The 23,148-nt window shown below is 36.0% G+C and overlaps 1 long non-coding RNA gene across 1 annotated transcript; it reads left to right on the top strand.

The window, feature by feature from the left end:
• The first annotated feature begins 1,532 nt into the window (after window positions 1-1,532).
• Window positions 1,533-20,564, top strand: LOC148946258 (uncharacterized). Its single transcript, XR_016142608.1, has 3 exons — window positions 1,533-1,595; window positions 9,852-9,890; window positions 20,212-20,564. It is a non-coding gene; the product is annotated as an uncharacterized LOC148946258 (long non-coding RNA).
• Window positions 20,565-23,148: the final 2,584 nt, after the last annotated feature.

Genomic DNA, 23,148 nt, shown 5'->3' with positions numbered 1-23,148 from the left:
ACAGAAAGCAAAACAAATAAAAGCTTTGCCAGGGAACGTCAAGGGTCCAAGAGGGATTTCAAAAGAAAAAAATAGGACTTCTGAAACTATTCCCACATCTCCCAACTAGTTGGGAAATATTCCCAACTGTCTCCGATGAGCGGAAAAAAGCATTTTCGGGCTTGAATTGCCAGTGAATGAAGGGTCACCTGATCTAACCAAGTGGTTTGAAGGATGCTAAAGGGGTTATATTTAAAAAACCACCAAATTACCTACTTTATTATTCATTTCTTCTTGTAGATTCGAGTAAAAGTAGCATAAATAGAATTTTGTGCTAATCAGAACTTTTTTTTCGTTCTGAAATACGACCAAGCGTAAACTTCTTTAGTCACTACTTAAATATCATTATCCAGGTGTGTCTTATTCAGGCAAATTATTCAGTGCCCCATACAGATTGTGCTGCTTATTTTGTTCATTATATATTACTTTTGTATTATTCTAAGTCCTTTCAAGAAGTTGTGCCAATGACGAGTCCCTAAATTTTTACTTTTGCATTATTTCAATTAAAACAAATATATTATCTGAAATCCTTGAGTACTAAAAGAGAAAGAAGAGAGTCTACGAATAGGTAGAGTTAGTAGAGGGATCTCAAGGAAAGATGGTCTCAAGGAAATTCGATACCAACAGGATACGCCCAATCCAATAGAATGAACAAAAATGCCCATATTCCGGCAGGTCCTTGTAATTGATTTTAGAGTGAAACAAGGGGAAGAAAAAAGGAAACTAGTGCGAAAAAGTAGGGCTGGATAAAGTCTCTTGCATTTCAACGAAACGATGGTCGAAGGAAAATTATATATCAAAATGAAACTTGGAGGCAGCTCTATCTGACAGTGCGAACGAAATGACCAGATACTTTCTGGTCGTGTTATAATTCAGACTGACAGAAGAAGATTATCTTATGGAGATGTAACATGGGGATCTGGTGTTTGTCGCCTTTTTTACCTAGGAAAAAAGAGACATATGCCATAAAATTGAATATTTTGAATTCGCTCAGAATACTTGAATTTTATTTATACCACTGAAAAGAGCGTAAAAAGTTGGCTAAGAATATGTTCCCTTTATCTCCATTAGCCTTATCCTTCGGAGCGGCCACAGCCGGCAAACTTTTTTTGCTTTTTGGCTCTTCTAAAAGTTAAAAAAATAGTACATGTTGCACTTTTAACAGCCGGCTTGTAGTCTTAGATTCTTTCATCTAAAAATCATCTTATTTCCGTCCCACTTAATTTCATATAATTTTTGTCTGTGGTCCCACCCTAATCTTCTTTTTCCCTGTTTTTGGCAGAGTGCATGCACCATTTTTAAGGTATAAACCAAAGTTTAGAATTGTAAAACTTGCAGTATTTTAATATATGTTTGAAGTTTGCAATAAATATGCAAAATACTTTCGTTTTCGAGGTTACGCATTACTATGTCAACCATTTACAAGGCGGCCCTTTTGAAGGTTACAGAACCCGAGATTACGGGAATTTAAGGAATAGAATATGATTCAACTAAAGTTAGTTACCTACCCGTATATTCAGTAAACACATCTTTGTTGAGGATTTTAATTGAGCCTCGTAAGCTTTTCATTCTTCTTTACTTTTTCCTAATCCATGGTTGTCTTAATTTTTTTCCCCACTACATTAAGTGAAGTGAGCCGTATCCAGGACTTTGTTCAGGGGGGGGGGGGTACAAAAGAAAACTTTAAAAAACATACCAAACATTTTTTTATATGCATTTCGTTACGTTTTCACGAGTCAGATGAACATTTCGAGTGGGGGTTGTTCAAACACCCTGGATATGGCCTTGAGTGAAGTATATGAAGTGGTAGAGTATAGTCTGAAAATGCTTTCCTGGAGGTATCATCCCCTGGTGGCACCCATGTTACTTCACCGTTTGGTTACTCAATAACCGAGGTGTAACCCACTTTCAGAGATCATTGGCACCAGTAATCACCGTGGAATAACACCAGAATTCAGCCAGTCGGTGTTTCAAGTAAATGATTGCCAAGAAAAGTGTTATATCAACAATAAAGAGATCCAGGGGGGTCCAGAGGGAGGGGGAGCCCCCTAACGTCGTCTAAAGTAGTAATTTACTTAATTAACGCAAGTTTGCGTTAATTAAACTTGCTCATAACACAAGTCTATCGGATCAACCTATTTTGCGCCCCCCCCTAAAAAAGTCCTGGATCCACCCCTGAAAAAGAGTTCAGATAACAGCTGTATTGCTCAATCCTTAATGCTGTTGAAATTACAGGCTATTAAAGTACCAAGGACAGTGACACTGGAACCATTATTGGAAGAATTGGAAGAATTCGTGACTAATTATGATCCTCATTAGCTGATATGAAATCTAATCAACTGATGTGAAATCTAATTTAACATGTCTCAACTAACAAAAAAAGAAAGGGAAGGTGTAACTGAGGGAAAACCAACTTTCAGAAATTACAAACACCTTTTTAACAGAAACACTATCGCCACAGAGCTTTGCAACACTCGTGGCGTTCTGAAATGTGCACGCGATGATGGAAAGTGGTGCCCCTCGTCAAGAACCGTACCGAAGTGCTAGCATTATTCCACGCCTCTTTACGAAAATTGTAATCAGCACACTTCATATATCAATGAAGTGTGACTTCCTATTTTAATGACTCAGAATAATAATAATTTTATTATTCTAGTATTAATAAAAATAATTTTACTATTAATAATTATATTATCAGAATGATAATAAAAACAACTTAAACAGGACTTTAAGCAAGTTAAGTTATAAAAGAAGATGTGAACATCAGCCGAACGAGCAAAACTAGTGTGATGTGAAATGAAGGCCTATAAAAGCATTTGAAATATAAAAAGGGGAAAATTAAGAAAATAAAATAAGAACAACGAAAAGTTAAAGGGAAAGAATCTTAAAAATAAAATGGCCCGAAGATGTAAATCTAAAGTAACAAATTTAAATATGTAATAAAATTACATGTATCTATCATAACCCGATTATTACAGCTTAACTAATTTTGACGCTCTTTGTTGGCAGTTAGTCTAATTGACCATTATGTCATTATGACATTAAATGTCGGTATCAGCAATTATGAAATAAAGATCAACTTAGTTTTTACTTATCAGATACATTTTGCATCAGAACTCAGGCACAGAGTTCCCACCCCTACTGATTTGTCACTATTTCTAGTGATTTTTTCTGGCTAGTGATTTATAGTGATTTTCGTTCTAAAACTAGTGATTTTTTCCTAAATCTAGTGATTTCTCACTATTTAGCATGTAGGTTCATGATTCAATCGGATAAATCCTAGAAGGGAATGGTCTAAAGATTTTAATTTCTACTTTTAATATCTAATCAAAACTTCAATATTCTCCAAATTCTCTTATTTGTAATTGAAACACCTAATAAACGCAGATAACGTCCTATTCTTTGAGTTTTTGGATGTATGTGTTTTTTATATCAAACAATTTGTGGTAACGAACTGTAAGAATGGAGCTACAAGATTCAATAGTAACCGAAATTCTAGAAACGGAATTTTGATATCAATCAATATATCATCGGCTTATTAAGTTAATTCAACATATATAAGATTCATTAAGCTTAATTTTACCCATAAAAGGCTAAGAAACTGTGAAAATTTGCCTGATTTTTCAAAGAGGGAGGAAACACCCAATAAAAGTGAAAGAATTTTAAATAAACTCAAACCATTAGGTTCGGCATTGTAGAGGTTTCCAGCTTCTATCTGCAAAAGTGTTGAATTTTGCATTATTTGCCAGAAGAAAAATCACGGCTGCGTGTTAATTTCTTTTTTTCCCAGGGATGATCGTATCGAACCAGCGGTTGTAGAACATGGGGAAAGGGCTCATTTGAACGCAAATTAAAATTTCTGGTGTCCCTTTTTTCCCAAAAATTGTTCGATCAAAAGTTTGAGATGACCATTTTGTTTAGAATAGTTGAAAGGTTCCAAAACTATACCTTTAGATTTAACATGACCCACGCCGCACCTGAGGATAGGTCTTGGGATGAATTTATGCTGTAGATAATTTGCTAATGATAATAAGGATAATGTAAGATCTATGAAAACCAGTTTCATTGCCACAAAGACAAATAATGGGTGACAGAATGGATTGGACTTGTACAACTTGGGCTATATATTGGCACATTGGGGGGGTGGGGGTAAGGTTATGTTAAGTTGCTTTACCCCCACACCCCTCTAATGTGAAAATGTAGAGCCCAAATTATATTGTTATATAAAGTAAAGTACGGTACTATCATCACATTTTGACATATGTCATTAGGATTAACTTAACTTTACTTCTTGGGTGTGTTTCGTATAATTAACAAGTGCCACTTTATTTTTAAGAAGCAATAAGGCGGATGCTTATCGAAATTTGTGAAGAGTGAGACACATTTTTCCATGGAATTATGGAAAGACCATTTTCAAAATTGTCACTGGTGTCCCAGTAATTATACTAGCTCAATTAGAGTAAAAAGAAAAACAGTCTCTATATTTTTTGGGAAAAAACTGGGCTTTGTGATCGACAAGGAAAAAAAAAATAAAAAGCAAATATTTCGATTAGATTCAGTGATCGGATTATAAGCTAAGGGTACCAATTCGGGAACAGGGAGGAAGCAAGGATTTTCTTCCATTTTCTGCATAAAGATGCAAAAAGGCATTTCTCAAAATTTCAAGGGTATTTTTCGCTTGAAAAAAAAAACAGCATCAAACTAAAGGTATTTTTCTACATCTAGGGGTAATTTTACCCCCTCCCTGTTGGTGTGCCTGTATAGAATATGATAAAGAAACGAAGTAATAATTAATTACAATGATAAAGAGTATTTTAATTCTGTGATTTCTAGTCAATGATCTAGTGATTTATGTGTTTATTTAGTGATTTTTTTCAAGAATTCTTTTTTTTCTCACCGGATGGCAACCCTACTCAGGCAGCTCGTTTTTTACAAAATTTCAAAAAAACGTGGTTACAATTCTTAAATAAATTCAAATCTTTCATGTTTCTCATGGAATATTGTAGAAAAAAAGAAGTTGCCCAAGTTTCAACACCGAAGGCCTTCGGAGTTTTATACAATCAATCAATCATTTTATTAATACTAAACTGTATTACAGACATAAAGAAAAATTATTTGGCCCAAGAAGCTTGGCTTGTTGTGGGCCTTACAACACAATAATAAAGTACTAAAAACGACCATACGACCATAGACTTTTGTTCTCTCCCCAAAATCCTGTGCTCTCCCCCAGGGAATCTGGATAGCATATGCAAAATTCTTAAATTCATGTATTCAGATTTGAAATGCACTTGTTTGACCCCCTCCACTTCTTTGTTAGTGGTCAGTCCTGATTACACCTAACTATAATTTCAAACATGATTAACAAGGTATTTTAGCAAACATTTTGCCTTTTAGTCTTAACTATCGGTCTAGGATGTCATTAGAGGAAAAAAAAAATATCAGCTATCGTATGCCAAGTTAATTGACTGGTTAACCTTGACATTGAAACATTTATTAAGAACTGGTTTTGCTGGCGAGTTGAATTTCCTGCATAAGAACAAATAATTATACTTCTAGGCAGTGATGCAATAATCAAAGGATTTTTGAAAGTCATTGCTGTCGTTTGAAAAAAGGGGAAAAACTCCTATACACTACAATACTTAGATGGGAACTAGGTAGCAGCCCAACTGAATTTCTTGGATGAAAAAAAAACCTTGAAATGGTTATTATGACAAGGAAGAGGAAGGGTACAGAGTCTATAACACATACTTGAGCTTTCCTTAGGAGTTTTTTCCTCCTTGAGTGTTACTCATACCGGTTAATACCCCTAGAACGCTCCAAAAAGTCCCATCAGAAAAATTAAAAAAATGTCATACATTTTACTTCGTTCATGCTCGAGAGCACCATAAGAATTTTTCCGGGGAAAGGATTATAATTGATCAGAATTTAAACGAAAATATTGTAAATATATAATAAAAATGTTAGGTAATACCTAACCTAAATACCAACTAAATATTTAATTAAAATATAGCTACAATGCAGTTTCCCATCGAGCCGAAGCTAATTGTCTGGTATAAAGACATTGAAAATCGGTTACTGTCTCTTGTTCGTGATACAAATTCTCAGTGTGTACAATTGACATTATAATATACAATAAATGTATAAATAATGTAAATGTAATATATAAAATGTAAAAACATTTATGATATTATAAATGTAATAAATAATATTATAATAAAAATGTTAGGTAATACCTAACCAAAATACCAACTAAATATTCAATTGAAATATAGCTACAATGTAGTTTCCCAGCGAGCCGAAGCTAATTGTCTGGTTTAACGACATTGAAAACCGGTTACTGTCTCTTGTTCGCGATACAAATTCTAGAGTGTGTACTAGCTTACAAGGAAGTACCAAAAATTTTTCTAGACCATTTAGAGATCGAACCAGTGGCAGACTTATCGTTCAGTGAACGATGTCTCTAAAATCAACAACAATACATCGTTCTTAGATATGAAACGATTTTCACCAGCGGCATCTGGATGTATAAAAAAAAGACTTGTTCAAAAGAAAATAGGTGTCTTACCAAATATCCTAATAGAGACGTCAAGATTCCCAGTTGGAAAATAACAAAATATTGTAACAGGGCGAGACTAAACGCAAAAACTCACTTACCGAATAGAATCGGAACTTGCTGCTATTGGACTCTGAAAACCACAAACCAAATCCTGAGAGGAATCTTTTCCAAAATTGAAAGTGAAGCATGAAGTTTAGAGAGTCCAATATCTGCAATAATGCTTAACAAATAGTTTGAAAAAGCGAAAATATTGTCAATAGCAGTGTAGCAAAATATATAGGACACAAATTGTTTTTTCAAACTTCGTTTTAGCTGTTTAAATCCAACTTTTCTTTTCTTTCTTTTACTATGTAGTAAAACATAGCAAAAGAAGCATTTCTTTTACTATGCAGAACGAACTGATTCTTTAATAAAATTTTGCACCGGTAGATTAAAAAACAGGTGGCTTGGAACAAAAATAAAACCAAACAGATGGCCTTACAAAATCAACGACAATCTGGTTCTGGCTCTTAAATTGCGGTTTTAATTTTGAGCGTAAGCTAGAAAATGCCAAAAAAATATTGTCATAACACTATTTACCTGGTCTGAAATGAGGCTTGATAGGTCTTGTTCTGCTGCTCTATAAGTTCTTTAACGACTCACGAGGTTGGTATAAAAGAATTGAAATTATCAAAACACTAAGAGGATTTTTACAGTTTTGCAGGTCACCTTTTTTCTAATTCCATGAACGATATTAAATGTTCTTCATTCATTGGAGAACTATTCATTCTGCCAAATATTGTGTATTATAGAACATCAGTTGGCAAAAGCTGACTCGAATAGGACTTCTAGGGTTTTGGCTGCTGTGGAGTCACACCCCAGGCCCAATATTTTTTTCAAGAAGTCTCCAAGCGTATGGAATGCCTCCCTTGCAGGGGCGGATCCAGGATTTTTTTTATTTAGGGGGACGCTAACGCAAACTTGCGTTAATTAAGTAAATGACACTACTTTAGACTACGTTAGGGGGGGCCTCACCCTTCCCCTGGATCCGCCACTGCTCCCTTGCACAGCATATACGTTTTAATCTCCTTGCTAGCCTCCTCAATGGCTTGGAGGCAAGGGGAGGGATGTGGATGATTTTTAGATCGTCAGTAGAGCTGAGAAACAGTTAAAAAGAGATTTTCTTTCTATTGCCCTCTACCAGCGTGTAATACAGCTTTCGAGTATATTATTGCCTTTCCGTTTTCTCGTGGTTTTGAGTAATATCACCCCAGAACCTTTTTCTGTCAGCCTTCATGGACTTACGGTGTTTTTTCTTTAATTTTTTGAATCGGATGGAATTTCAATTTGTGTGCAGCTCTTTTCAGATTCAATAGTTTCATAGGTTTACCTGATAATCACCTTTTTGATCGAAATTCCACAAAGCTACTACTTCACCTGCTGCAGCATTAACTTTGGAGTAAATTTAATCCACTTTTCCACAGTGACTTCCTGATGATGTTTTAATTGGTTATGGGTCTCTGTCATCTTGAGGAGGATTAAATGACTTTTCAGCTTTCTGCACAATTTTGTTCTCACTTTATGGAGACAATGTTTCACTGTGTTAAGACGTCTGATGGGCTTCATTGTCATTTTAGAACTAGGACAGAGCTTTAATTTTGTCTTGAGTGGAAAATAATCAGATATATTTTTGTACCTCTGTCAGTACCCAAATAAGCTCTTTAGCCCTGAATGAATTTTTATCTCCTTGGTATAAGATGTAATTGGATGGTAATAGGAATAGGGAGGTATTAGGAAGTCAATCTGTGATTGGTTCTTTCCGCTCCTTGACCTTCAAGTGCAGGAATGACAGTATTTTTTTACAAGTGGCAGTTGCTGTAAAGATGAGTTTGCACTTGGTAAACATAATGAGTCGTGTGCCACAGGTATATTTGTTCCCTTTGCAGCAGAACCAAGTGGTGTATTACTTTGTATGACTTCATTCCAATATGTGCGTTTAGCTTGTTTCGATTGTTAATGGTAAACACCATGGAGTCACTCAGTTTAGATTCCAAAACAAATGAGTGTCAAAGTCATAACGATTAAATTCTCCAGCCATAAAAGCTTTGTTGTAGGGCTCTCTATTGAGCGCATATTAGAGCAGCCAGGGTTTGGGCTCTTGTCTTCTTCTTGAAATAATGTTGGCTAGCCCATGTTTTGACAAATTCTTCACTTTCATCATATCACCTTTACTGGAATTGCATTGACCAATATATCTGCTATTTTGTTTGTCACTGTTATTGTGACCCTACTCTCACTGCACAATCAGAAAGCTGATAATTTCAACAACAGTCTTCATTATGTAATTTAAGCCAACCTCTCAACATTCATGCCATCTTTGATGTTCCTATTGTTCCACCACTTAGATGTGATGCCATGAGCCTACTCTTTACAAAGGTAGATGTGTCACAAGTCACAGGGAATGCCACTGTCAAAAAGATCCGCGGGTTCAGTTTCTATCGCGGGGCGGACAAAGATGCGATTTGCGGGGGGGGGGCACCAACAAAACTTAGGTGCCATCAGTATTTTTTGCTGAAAAAGAAAGAACATATCGGAACAGCAAAAATAGAAAACTGATTAGAAATATTAAAAATATTGCTAAAAGATAAACTGAAAAAATTAAGACAAAATATTTCAAAATACCAGGTTTTCTGGTGAGAATATTACGTATGTGAACATACATTTTCTGGTGAAAATACGAGGAAATGTTATTTTCCAATGAAAATAAATTGACTATTTTTCCGAAATCTTGGGGGACAAAATATCCCGGGATTGCCCCCTCCATTTAGAACCCCCTTTTCTATGTCTATAATCTAGCAATATATATTAACTATATATTTCTAAATTGTAGCTATATATTTCAAAGAAGTTTTTTCCCATTCTTTCTACCTCGTGCTGAGGATCAATTGTTCCTGACACTTCCCCCCCCCCCAGATAGTTCACATCTGAGGGGAATTCAAGTAGATACGCTCGTAGGTAGGGGTAGACACCCCTCGCTTGGAATTTTAAATGCTTTCAATGTCTGGGCACTTCTTATTCAAATTATCATTAGACTACTTTCCATTTTTGCCCCCCCCCCCCCCGGAAAACCTTCCTATGTTGGTGCCTGCTTCTGAACATAAGCAATATCTTCCCATCCCCTCGAGGTTCCTTGTAGTCTCTCTATATTCCTTGTTCATGAGTAAAACTAGTTATAGACATGTAAATTATTTATAGCCTAATCTTCTTTTCATTCCAGGTCTGGGTCAGAATGAAACTGTTAGTCTTGCTATCTCTAGTAAGTATTAGTTTTAAGTTTATTACGCGAATAGATATAAGATAGTGTAAAAAAGCCCCTGCAATACCAAAATGGAGAACTTTGGTCAACAGAAGACGACCATTTCAAAGATGGAACAAAAGTATCGATATTTTATGTCAGAAGTGGCCTAAAAATGGTACTGGAGCAATCAATATCAGAGGCTGGACCAAAAGTGTGATATTCCATATATCACACAGACACTCATACCATTTACCAATTCCAGTCGAATTTGCATATTACGACCGTCCTCCCCTACCTAATGGTGCAAAATATAAGCTTAAGCTAAATTAAAGTTTGCTTAAAGTTGTTATTTATAAACAATAAAGTAGAACTAGTACTATTTTTCCTTTCATTTGAATTTCGTAATTATCACAACCTCAAAATTGAAATTTCTCAGAAGGTTTTAATTAACGTATCACTCATGAAAGGACAGAGATTTCTTCCGTTTTTAAACTACTTGTCATGCAAATTAGACGCGTCTGTGGTAATAAAATTTAGGTAAAGAGTTACTCGTGCTAATAGTAACCAAATCCCAAAAAGTCAATTTTGATGGTATATATATATATATATATATATATATATATATATATATATATATATATATATATATACACACACACACACACACACACACACACACACACACACACACACACACACACATATATATATATATATATATATATATATATATATATATATATATATATATATATACATATATATATATATATATATATATATATATATATATATATATATATATATATATATATATATATATATATATATATATATATATATATATATATATATATATATATATATATATATATATATATATATATATATATATATATATATATATATATATATATATATATATATATATATATATATATATATATATATATATATATATATATATATATATATATATATATATATATATATATATATATATATATATATATATATATATATATATATATATATATATATATATATATATATATATATATATATATATATATATATATATATATATATATATATATATATATATATATATATATATATATATATATATATATATATATATATATATATATATATATATATATATATATATATATATATATATATATATATATATATATATATATTAAAAGAACTGAATTTTGAAGGTAATTCCAAATATGTAAAACTCATTAATTTTACACAAACCCGTCAAAAGCTCAAAACACGTGAATTTTTTTTTGAAAAAGGTAAAACACCCTCAAAGAGGGTAGGAATCTTGGTTAAAGTTACGCAATCAAATTCAGTATATTAGAGAACTCTATCACATAAGTTTCTCTCAATTTTTTAACATGTCAAGACAATATCTAACTGCTATGGCTATTCCGTCTAGCTAAATATTCCAGATCCTGGCTAATTTTATCAATGACCTCCATTTCCTTACCTTAGACCTTGGATCCTGCTGTGAGTCCAGGCATCAAAGGGTATTATAAAAGGGCCTAGGGCATCGACACGGAGTCTCCAGTTAGAGGTAGACTGATTACTGATACTTCACTTATGATTGAAGTTTTTTCAGGAGTTGGTTGCAAGCCCACTGCCCACCCCTTTCATTTTTAAGAGCATAGGATCGGCTGAAGCAAATTGAACGGCAATCTTCAGGTATCCATTTCGTATCTCCTATATTCAGACATGATTGATTTTTTTTTTTATTCCTATATTCACGGTGCCAGGTACACACAGGTATCCAATATGCCACAATTCATTTACCTTCTTCCGAAGTCTCTGGTTTTTATTGTCTATTGAACCTTCTTTTGAAGGAGTCAACAGAGGGATTTGCAGGAATTATATCCCCAGGAACATCATTCCAGATAGAAGTGCACTGCTGGGTGAAGATGCTTCTCAAGTGTGTGGTTCTTGGCGCGTCTTCCTTTTGATAATTAGAGCGAGCTCTGTGCCTTCATGTCTGCCTTGATGGATGAACAAAGGGGATAAAATGTGAGAGAGCTCGTCTGGGGGAATTGAATTCATGTACTTATAGAAAACAGCCATCGACACTATAGCAAACGTCTCATTTAGAGGCTGGAGCGAGTCAAGTGCAGAGGCGCAGCCCGTCCTATTGACTCTATTCTGGATCTTCTGGTGTGGTGCCAACTGTGATTTTGGAGTACCAGCACATACCAGGCATCCATATTCAGCTGTGTGTCTGATGAAGAACTTATAAAGTGGGATAATCAAGCTGGAAGAAAGAGGGTTTTTGAAGGAAAGAGTAACTCCTAGCTTTTTTGCGCAAAAAGTTCTCCCCCTCTGGATCACCATCTGGCTTTGGGTTAGACATAACATAGGCGGACTTCCATGATTGTGGGACGGCTCCGGAGCGTAAGAAAATCCGGAAAAGCAAACTTCCCTTTCTCTACTTCCCTTACTTTTCTCTTATTCTCGCAAGATCAATCACTTGGAAACTTCTTGTCCGAATCCCTTCTCGTATCTACTAAGCTTAAAGCATTTTCGTTAACATTCCTAGCCAGACTTTTAAATTTTCTCCTTAAGACATCCTCTACTATTTCACAACATATTTTCCCAAAAATATATTGCATCCTTCCTCTGCATTTCTCAATCATAAGACTGCCATTTTCACATCAAATGTTCTTTGAAAGTTCCGGTCATGTTCTGATCCTGGAGCCTATCAAAGTCATGACGACCCATAAGGTCTCTAAAGACTACTAGATGGCAATATTTACTTTTGGCATTAGAAAAAGAAATCCTATATACCCCAGTGTCCTTTGATGATTTTAACAGTCATCAACGATAACACATCACCCAATTTTATGTTTCTGACTCCTGGGAGATGAGTTTTGAAACTCCTAACAAGCCTAGTTTAAAACTTCCGAATTTGTCAGTAAAAATGTCAAAATACATAATCTTCAGCTTCATCACAGGGACAGGAATTAGATTCCGGTGATGAGATCATGCAAAAACATCTTCGTATTAACCTAAACAAGAAGAAGTCTTTGACCATCAAGTAAAGATTTAAATTAAATCTGTCTTATAAGCTCGACCTTAACAGATTTTAAATAAATCGGACTAGTTTTGTCGTTCTAAAGTCGTGTCTTCTCTATGTCTTTTCAAGTGATATTACCCGTTCTTTCAACTTTTCCTGGCGGCTCCTGTCTCCATTGGACTTTTAAGGCGGAAAAGGCAAATCACGCGCATTTAAAGTGTTGTTTTCAGCGTAATGAAAATTGGTGAACGAAATTTTGTTTTACTTGGCTGGCTTTGCATGACAAAGCCACCTAGTTCTCGATATTGCCAAGTTTTCACTATGACTGAGTTTAGAACTAACTTTTGCAAAAATTTACCGGTAGCTAAGTTTCGGTGTTAGTAAAATCTCATTACCAATAAGCCTTTAAACATTAATATTTTTTTATTTTAGAGAGAGTGAATGAACATTGCTAATTCACAATGTGGTTTAGGTAACACCAGAACTCATCAAACGTCAGACTCGGTCAAAACGAGATTTATTTGATTGGCAAGCTCAGGCTATGTAAAACAGAAAATTTTCACCCCATGTTCTTTTTCTTCTTCCTGTTTTAGTATTTGGAGAAACTAATATGTAATCTTCATACAGTTGTAGGCCCTACGACAACTGAGGTCGAACCTCGAGTCCCCTATTACCAAAAAGAGATCAATTCCAATTCACCATTACAGGACGCTTTCACCCATGGTTAAATTCCTTCAGAGTTACTTCTATACAGTCAAGGATTGAAAATGAAGGTCTCTGATTTGTTATTCCTACTTAAATTCCAAAAACGTTCGATGTCAGTGGAGATCTATCCCACCATTGTTCTACCACAGGGTTTTCCCGATAGTCTTCTTTTACTTGTTTAGATTCTTACGGAGACGCTTTCACATAGTCTCATCAGCGGAATCAACTTCTGGGCCCTGTTGTGGGTTGCTTCAGTTGAGTTTAAACTCCGAGTTTCGTATTACCGAACACAGACTAATCCCACTGCAGCACTATAAGACGGCGTCAACCCTTCTCTTCTGCTTCTTCTTCTTGTTTTCAATGTTATGCAGAAAATTTTGGATAATCTCAGAACTGGAATCAAATTTCTGATCCTGCAGGGGGTTGCTGCAGCTGAGTTCGAACTCCGGGTCCTGTATTTGCAAGCAGAGATGTCACTCATTTTTATATTCCCGTACAATTCTTTCTATACAGCAAAAAATTGACAATTAAGCTCTTTAATTGGCTGTCGTGCTAAATTACAAAAAAGTTTAAATAAAGTGAAGTTTGGTGGTTGCTCTACCTTAATACAAATTTTAATTAAATCTTCTCGTGAATGGGTCCGCTGTTAGCTAAAATCTCTTCACTATTGATGTTACTAAAAGGATTAAAAAACAATAAAGCTCCAGGAGCTGATAGTGTGATAAATGAGTTTCTTAAATATGGTAGCTCTGAGGTTAGAAATTAGCTACTGAAGATTATGAATATTATTTTTGAAAAAGAGAAAGTACCTAGCGATTTTACAAAAATATTAATCAAACCGCTGCAGGGCCGTATCCAGGATTTTTGTTCGGGGGGGGGGGGGGGGGGGTACCCGATTTTTTACCGTGGACTTTGTCTAACATCCTCGAGCAACAATACGTTAGCTCGAGGCCATTAGCCCGCCCTTTGTCAACGAGGACGCGTCCACTAGGCATACTTTCGTATCTTTAAGGGTTTTTTTTTTTTTTTTTTTTTTTTTTTTTTTTTTTTTAGTAACGAAAAAACAAGACAAGTATTTACATACAGTTAAATACTACAAGCTAATTTTTTTTTTTTTTGAGATAGCAAAAACAGTTAACGCAAAAAGAAGCCAAATAGTAGAAGTAGTCTATTAATTTTTTAGTTTTTTTTAGCTAAAAGCAAGGGCGAATATCTATAAAACGCAATCAAGGCAACGATTTTTCTTCCCTGCAAAAACTTCGATGACCTTGTCAGGGCAGATGTCAACGTCCCTATGGACTACAAGGAGGGCTAAGCCACTCAATCGTTCTTCTCCTGTTGAATTTCTCAGCCAGGTTTTGAGTCTTCTGAGCGTTGACAAACTTCTTTCCGGAGTAGCAGTGCTAACAGGTAACGTCGCAAGAACGGCCAGAAGAAGAAAAACATCTGGAAAAAAGGTGGCGTCGCATGCCTGAAGCGAAGACACAGCACAAGTAGGCCTCTCTGATACCGGAACATTCTCTCACTTGATGCGCCATAGCTCAATTTGTTGCTTCAGACAGTCTGGCCCGGGATGAATATCGCCATACAATTCAACCAATGACTCCAGGTTTAATGCCTTCAGATCGACTGAAACAATTTTGGCAAGAGAAAGGACGCTGAGGTTTGACAGCAGTTTCTGGTGAAGCACAAACCGTTGTTTCAGCTCGGAAGTGAAGTGGTCCAGGAAAGAAATAAAGAGCGAGGTTCTATAGTGGTTGAGAAGGTCTGGATCGTCTGCATGCATACTCCGGTCACCTTTCGTCCTTGGACGAGTCATCGGTAACGGAAACGTTGGTATCACGAAGGGCAAGCTGTTACCGCCCACAAAATATCACCGTCTCAACAATTGGTCGTAACTTCTGGCGATTTTCTTGAACCTGCGCTTTCCTCGCCGCGTCTAGTTGGTGCACGATATTGTCCTGCCTTTTCTCCAAGACAGAAATGAAGTTTTCAGCCGATACGATGCAGTTTCTATGAAACTCTGCTTGTTGGTGAGTTGTGAAGCACTCTATCGCATCCTTCCAGTTCCTGAATGGTTTGGTGACTAGATTCTCCAAGCACTGGTGGCAGCCTTTGCCAGCTGTCTCTGACGAGAACAGAACGCAAAATCTGCAAAAAGCAGCGTCCTCAGACGGAGAGTAGGACAACCAACTGAAACGAGCGAGCCAAGTTAACTGAAACTTCAGCTTCTGTTTTTCGGATACTTGAAAAATATAGGAGATATCTGGAGTCCAAAGGCTCTTCAGAAAACGAAGTTTAGAATTTGCATCGAGACTGGATGATTTGTAGACAAAACGACCGATGTCATTTGCAAACAACGACAGAGACTGGGTTGGTGTAGGTGCGTGTTGCGTCGTGGTTGGTTTTAGTGTGCGTGATTCAGAAGCTTCAACGATGGCTCCAGTGCCCTTCAGATCCACAGATGTAGATAAATGCTCCACAGATGTCCCGCTAACGCCACTGTCAGAAACATCCCTGGTCCGCTTGGGCGCGAAAAACGACGTAATGTCCTTTTCATGTTGAAAATTGCTCTTCTCTTATCCAAGTCTGAAATTGAACTGAACTGACAGTCTCGCACTCTCTTATAACATTTACCTCGAGCCCCCATTAATCCTAATTTACTATGCAAGGTCTGACCTTGCATAATAAGGCGAACATGGGGTTTCTTAATTGAGTAAGCTGATCACCACCATTTACCCACAAAATTGCAATAGGATTTTTGTATGCCACAAAATACAATAGGATAATAGTGCATATTAGCCCTAATTTACAATGCAATGTCAGTTGAACATGGGGTTACCTACGGTTACCTAATTGCGTAAGCTGATCAGAACCGTTTACCCACAAAATGTAATAGGATTTAGTGTGGGAGCATATTTTGTTTCTGGTAAGATTTTGTCTTTACAGGTATTTTTTAGACTAATTTTCGACTCGGTCAAAGATTACGTGGGGGGGGGGGGTTCAAACCGAGTACCCCCCCCCTCTCTCTGGATACGGCCTTGAACCACTGTATAATAAAGGTGGTAAGAGTGAGTGTGGTAATTATCGAGGAATTAGTCTGGTCTCTGTAGGTAGCAACTTACTTAGTAATATGTTACTTTTTAGAATGAGAAAGGCTTTAGACGATGTTTTAAGAAAAGAACAGTGCAATTTTAGAAAGGGTAGAGGATGTATCGACCAAATGTTCTCTCTTAGGTTAATAATTGAGAAGTGCCTGAGTTATCAAACAGCTTTGGTCCTCAGTTTTATTGATTATGAGCAAACGTTCGATTCTGTTGATAGAAGAGCTTTATCAAAGGTTTTATCCTTTTATGGTATACCCAGACAAATATATTAAAGTGATTAGTGCTATGTACGAGAATAACATTGCTGCAGTTAAGGTAGGAAATGAGGTCAGCAGCTGGTTTCGTATTACATCTAGAGTTAAGCAGGGTTGTGTTTTATCGCCCTTTATATGGATCATTTTGATGGGTATTGTCTTAAGAAGCACAAGAAAGACAATGGGAGTCCACGGAATCAAATTAGGAGGAAAAACTCCCGGACTTTAAGCATTTTAGATGAAAGTTTGAGCAAAATGAATGAACTTTTAGAGGTTTTGCGAGTTCAGGGTGCTAGAATAGATTTGAAAATAAATGTTAAGAAGAGTAAGTAACTAAGGCTAGGAATAAGTGAAGATGAAAAGGTAACGTTGGGCAACGAAATGATTGATCAATGGACAGCTTCACTTACATTGATTGTATTATTAGTGAAGATGATGGATGGAGTGAAGATGTTAAAAGTGGAATAGCCAAGGCACAGAGTGTTTTTTCACAGTTGAAAAAGTCTAAAAGAATAGGAAGATAAGTGTGCAAACCAAGATTAGAATATTGGAAGCTACAGTGATGACAGTTGTCAAGTATAGCTCTGAAGCATGGGGGCTCCGAAAAGCAGATGAAGATTTTGCTAGATATTTTCCAGAGAAATTGCCTGCGGAATGTTCTGGGTACCCGGCTGGCTGATCGTATTTCAGCAGGCTGTATGAAAAGTGTGGTTCAATCCCGCTTTCTAGGGCTATAATGAGAGAAAGGTCGAGATGGCTAGGGCATGTTCTGAGGATGAATGATGACAGATTGCCGAAGATTGTCCTTTTCGGCCAACCGTCTAGGGCTAAACGGAAAGCAGGTCGTCCGTGGTTGGGGGTGGGAGGCTGTCATAAAGAAATATTTGAAGGAAATGGGTACTTCCTGGGAGGGTGTAAAGAGAGAGGCTTTAAATAGATTGGGATGGAGGAGGAGCTTGCGTAGCTATGTTGGCCTCAGGCGGCTTGGTGCAGCGGTGAGCTGTTGTTAGTATTAGTAGTAGTATTGACGTTTGATAAATATCATTGTGAACAATAATCTTCATTTTTATTTTCAAAATCTGGCCTTCTTTTTTGTGAGCTTTATTTTTAAATAGTAAAAGCTATTTTGTGGACTGAATGATCACCAATGATAAAAATACTTAATAAATGAGACATGAGGAGGGCGGTGACTTTATCTTTGCCTTTTCTTACACTTAATTTTATGATATTCTTTCATGTAAAAAAATGGTGAATTTATGCAAAGTATAAGAAGTAGTAAGAAAAAAAATATAGACATTAGAAGGGACAGAGTGTCTAGACCCCCCCCCAATAGTTACACTAATATTATTATTCCATTCCTGCAATACTGAAAAGAAATAATTGGCAGTGCTAGGATGAAACTAATGCCAAAAAGGTGCCATTGGATGGTTAACACTTATACGTTTGTATATATTTGGTATATTTAGTACGTCTAGTTTGTATGGCAATCGCTTTTTTTCCCACAGAAACCTAGCTTTTAGATCTTTACACGTTTAATAAACAGCGTTATTGCATTTCAAGTAAAACGTTAGAGTCCTTATTATATAATACAATTTTATTCTCTTGAACGTGAAAATCTTCATGCTATGTTTGGAAAGAAAATAAAATATAACCAAGCTAAGCATAGGTATCAAAACATGAGCTTTTCAGAAGTCAATCAGGCCATGCGCCCTTTTTAAATTTTTAAGGTTTTAGCCCCAAAACATTTAATTTACTCTTTATCATGGCTGCAGCATTAGCTGCAACCTAATAAAGAGCGAACTAAAGTCCAAATAAAGTGAACTTAAAAAAATATTTTTGAAAAAATAAACTGGCCAGTGAGACTAAATCACCATATCAGAAATATCAAAGTGGTTTTTGTTGATTCACATTTGAAAAGAGCATAAAAAAGACAATTTGAGTTCTGTCTTAATTGTCACAAGTTTCTCTCAGGTACTAACCAAGTGATTGGGAACAGAAAAAATATAAAACAAAACTTTAAAAGGGTCAGATAATCTAGCGCTTAGGACGCGACGGTGTGGCTGTGGTAATCTGGTTTTGAGTTCTCTTTATGAGAATTTGTTTTTGAAATAGTTGCTCAAATTCTAGTTCCTTAATTGCGTCGAAGAACAAATGAAGAAGAAAGAAGGAACTATTTCAATAATTCCAATGCAAGAAAGAGATTTTCTTTATTGTTCAAAGTGCTTTGATCCTGTATAGTGTTTTCGACCATGGGGATTCAGACGGTGCAAATTCTATTTATAATGACCAGTTCCCCTAAAATCTTAAATCTCAAAAAGCAAAATAATGAAAGTACTTCTAAATGAGAAGAGCAAAATTCCTTGGAGCATTATAACCGACAAATTATGACGATAATAATACAACTTTCTATAAATTAAATTAACTACACATCTTAAATTCTTTCAATATCCTTTGGTTTTCTAAAAATCTATACATATTTCATATAGAACAATATTTCATAAGTAATTGAATTTTTTGCCCGCAACTCCTCAAAGACGCCAAGCTTTCTCCAATGGCTACAGGGGGCCACGTTATTCCCAAAGGGAGTTATTAGACATTTCAACTATGCTGAACAAAATGGCTATTTCAACATTTTTATTGAAAATCTGTGGGGGAGCAATAGCGTGGTTGGGTGGCTAATCCCCGTACAATCTTTTTGGATACTTAAAAAGGGCATTAGAACTTTTGATTTCCGTTCAAATAAATCCTCTCTCGACCTTATAAATCTATTGGTTCTTAATTTTCCTCTGATTTTTTTTCTTCTGAAAAGGGCGAAGAAATGTACCAAAGACATCAAAACGAAAACATTTTTTCCCCGAGACCATTTTTAGGTCTATTCATACCTTGTTACTCGATTGCCTTAAATTGTTATTTGCTCTTTCAAAAACTAGTTGGTTCCTGGGACAGTGTCACATTGTTATCAATGTTGCCAAGTTGGACCTTAAAAATAAATAAGCAATGCTAATTGGTTAAATTTTGCAACACTTTTTGTCCGTAAAATTCAAGAAATACCGCTCTGTTGGATCCCAAAGGCAACTAAACATTCAAAGGAGAGCAAAATTTTCTTCAATTTTTTCGGCAATATATTTTTAGTGTATTTTCTATTTATAAGCCTATCAGCCATAAAAGGTCCTAATCCGTCCTTGATTTGTCTACATACAGTTCATTTTTAATTTCAGATTGCTGTCACTACCGTCACAATTAGTGCTTTACCGCCAGAGATAGTTAGGAATTTAGTGGAAGGTTCAGAGTACGTCAAAACTGAAGTAGCTTTACCTTTCGACCCACACGAAGGCCAAAGATTAGCTCCTTATTTCCAAAAACAATACGGTTACTACGCAAACAAACTTGTTGATTCTTACTCCCATGGAGTCCATCCACACCTGGTAGTGCCATTAGGGTTTAATCAAGTACACCAAGGTTGATAAGTTCTACCACCCAACAGACAAATGGGAGTTTTTATAATTTATTGCGTCATTTTTTTTATTACCTGCCTGCTTATGTAAATTTTATTTTTTCACAATAAATTTATTTTTGTATCTATTTTTATTAATATCTATAAAAGATTCTGTGCTGTTTCTACAACAACAGCAACATTAAGTTTTTGGATCTTTGCCAGCAAGGGCAGCCCTTAGACAGCGCACTTAAACTTCTTACAGCCATACGAAAAACATGCAAAAACATGCAGTGTCACCCCAGTGTAAGCTTTTCTAACTAAAATTCTTTTTAATGGTTTTTTGTGTTCCTTTCAAAAGTCCCCGCAGGCTGGGTTCCTATAAAAATATCTACGGGCAACTTTGGCATTTAGTAACAACTTCCCAGAATTACACGTTTGTAGCATAAGCTTTTTAGTGTGACGCACAATACAGAAAAAAGCTAGTGAATCTATTTAAATATAGAAATAAATAAGGCGAGTGTAGGATTACTTAAGCTTCCTAAATCTTAGAATAGTGCTAGCCAAGATCAAGGGTTTACTTACTTTTATTTCTTTCGGCGGGAACCAGATGATGAATTGGCCTGCCCGGCATCAATGGATCTTTGAAACCACAGCCTAGGTATGTACATATATAGAGTCATGAACGTTTGTTTCAAAATGGGATACATCACAGTGCCACAGGTGGACTGTGGTCTGCCGGGGAACAAGCGTTGGAGTAATATTTATCCGTTGCGTATATACCAGCGATCGCAAACAGTCCGTCATTACGCACAAACCAAGGAGAAGCCAAAGCCGCGTTTTCAGGCTCAGTGGGTTCGAACACGGGTTGTTTACGTCTAGTGCATCAAGCGTTGTGAATTAGTGCATCAAACGCGGGGTTGAAACTTCGAACCCGCTGAAACTAGACGAAAAACTAGAAACTTGAAACTAGACGAGAACAAGCCGTATTCGAATTCGCTGAGCCTGAAAACACGCCTTAAGATAAAATGAGCGAGACAAGCTGACTGTATAGACTGTATAGATGCCTGTTCTGTGCTTGGAAACAATCTGTCCACCACTCTGATCTGTCAGCTTTAGCTTTTACGGTGAACTTCAATTAGCTTTTGTTCCATCTCCACCATACCTCTTGGAGTCTCCCTATGGTCTTTTTCTTTGAAATTCTGCGAAATATTCGTCTGTTTTCCCGGTTGTTCCCTTCAGATGGGTGCTGGGTAGGGAGATAATCGTGATATATCGTACCTCCGGTGCAACACAAGAAGTTTGGGCCGACGTCTTTCGATAACGAGAGATAGCTTTTCAGGCTGATCGCAACGAATTTTCATTTCGCTATCGAAAATTCTAGATCCCCTGCTTATTCGGAATTTACAGGACAAAGACAAGAGTGATGGGATCTGTCCAAAACACTTGGTTCTATTGCCTTGAATGACCATGTGTTGTAAGTTTCAGTCCCTGATTATTATATCTGGAATGAATTTCAAACGGAGAATCTAATGTTATATTTCTTTTGTCCTATCCTATATTCTGCCCTAGGTTTATAATAAACCTTTTCCATCAAAACACTTGAAAATTTACCCCAATTGGTTTTGTTTTTTCGTTTTTTAATATAATTATTTAGCATATGAACCAACTGTTGATGACATATAACTACAACTCTTAATGCAAACGAACAAAATAAGTAACCTTTTGTAGGCTATATCACTCGGGGTTATTCCTAGGCATTAGGTGGAGGAGCTGTGACGCAATTGTCACGGTAGCGAATGGGCCTATTATATTTGAAAAGATTGTTGAATAGATAATAAAATTGCATTACTCTATTGATGTTACTGCAGATAGCCTAATTGATAAGAAAATGACACCAGGCTACCTTCTCTGCATCTCCTCTGTACGTAATTTTTGCTTTTTTATTTCTCACTGAATCCATTTATGAACAATGGCGTAATTTCGTCAAAATCCTGGGAGGGGGCAAAATTGGAGCCAATTTTCCAATTCAGTTTTCCTACATTCAACATTCCAGTTTTCCAACATTAAAACTTAAAACGGACAAAAATTATTGCGTATATGAGGGGGTTCGTCCCTTCGTCAATACCTCGCTCTTTACGCTAAAGTGGCTTTTTTTTAATTTCAAAATAGCTATTTGTTCTAATTAAACGGTCTTTGTGATTCAGGGGTGATTCTTAAAGAATTGGAACAGTATTCGACCTTTAGCGTCAAGAGCGAGGTATTGAGGAGGAGGCGAGCCCCTTAATACACGTAAAAACTTCTGTTCGTTTTAAGTTTTAATGTTGCTCCTTACTTTCAGTTGAAAAAAAAACAATTTTTTTTTATTTAATGAAAATAAAGAGTGAATTTGAAGGTTGAAACGAGCAGAAACTGGATTTGTATTGCTTGGTAAACGTGAAGTATTGCAACATCTTTTTGCCGCTCCGCGCTCAGAAGTGTTACAGGATCTATGTTTTAGCTTTGCTATTATTTTTTTTGTCCTCAAGTAAGTCTGGAAGTTCTGATCAATCCCTCAGAAGTAAAAAAAAAATGTTCAAGGCTAAAGACGTAAAAATATTTTTAAAGAAAAATGAAAAAAACAAATACGGTTACAAAATATCTTTTTTAAGCTTAAAACTAAATTTGTTCTTTATTGCCTGTACTTTATCACTGTTGTTACTTTTAAATTGCACGGTGTATA

This window comes from Artemia sp. Qi Xiang Cuo, chromosome 12 (genome assembly GCF_049724085.1).
Source record: "Artemia sp. Qi Xiang Cuo chromosome 12, ASM4972408v1, whole genome shotgun sequence".
In the NCBI taxonomy this organism is placed as follows: domain Eukaryota; kingdom Metazoa; phylum Arthropoda; class Branchiopoda; order Anostraca; family Artemiidae; genus Artemia; species Artemia sp. Qi Xiang Cuo.
This window is presented reverse-complemented; position numbering and strand designations above follow the sequence as displayed.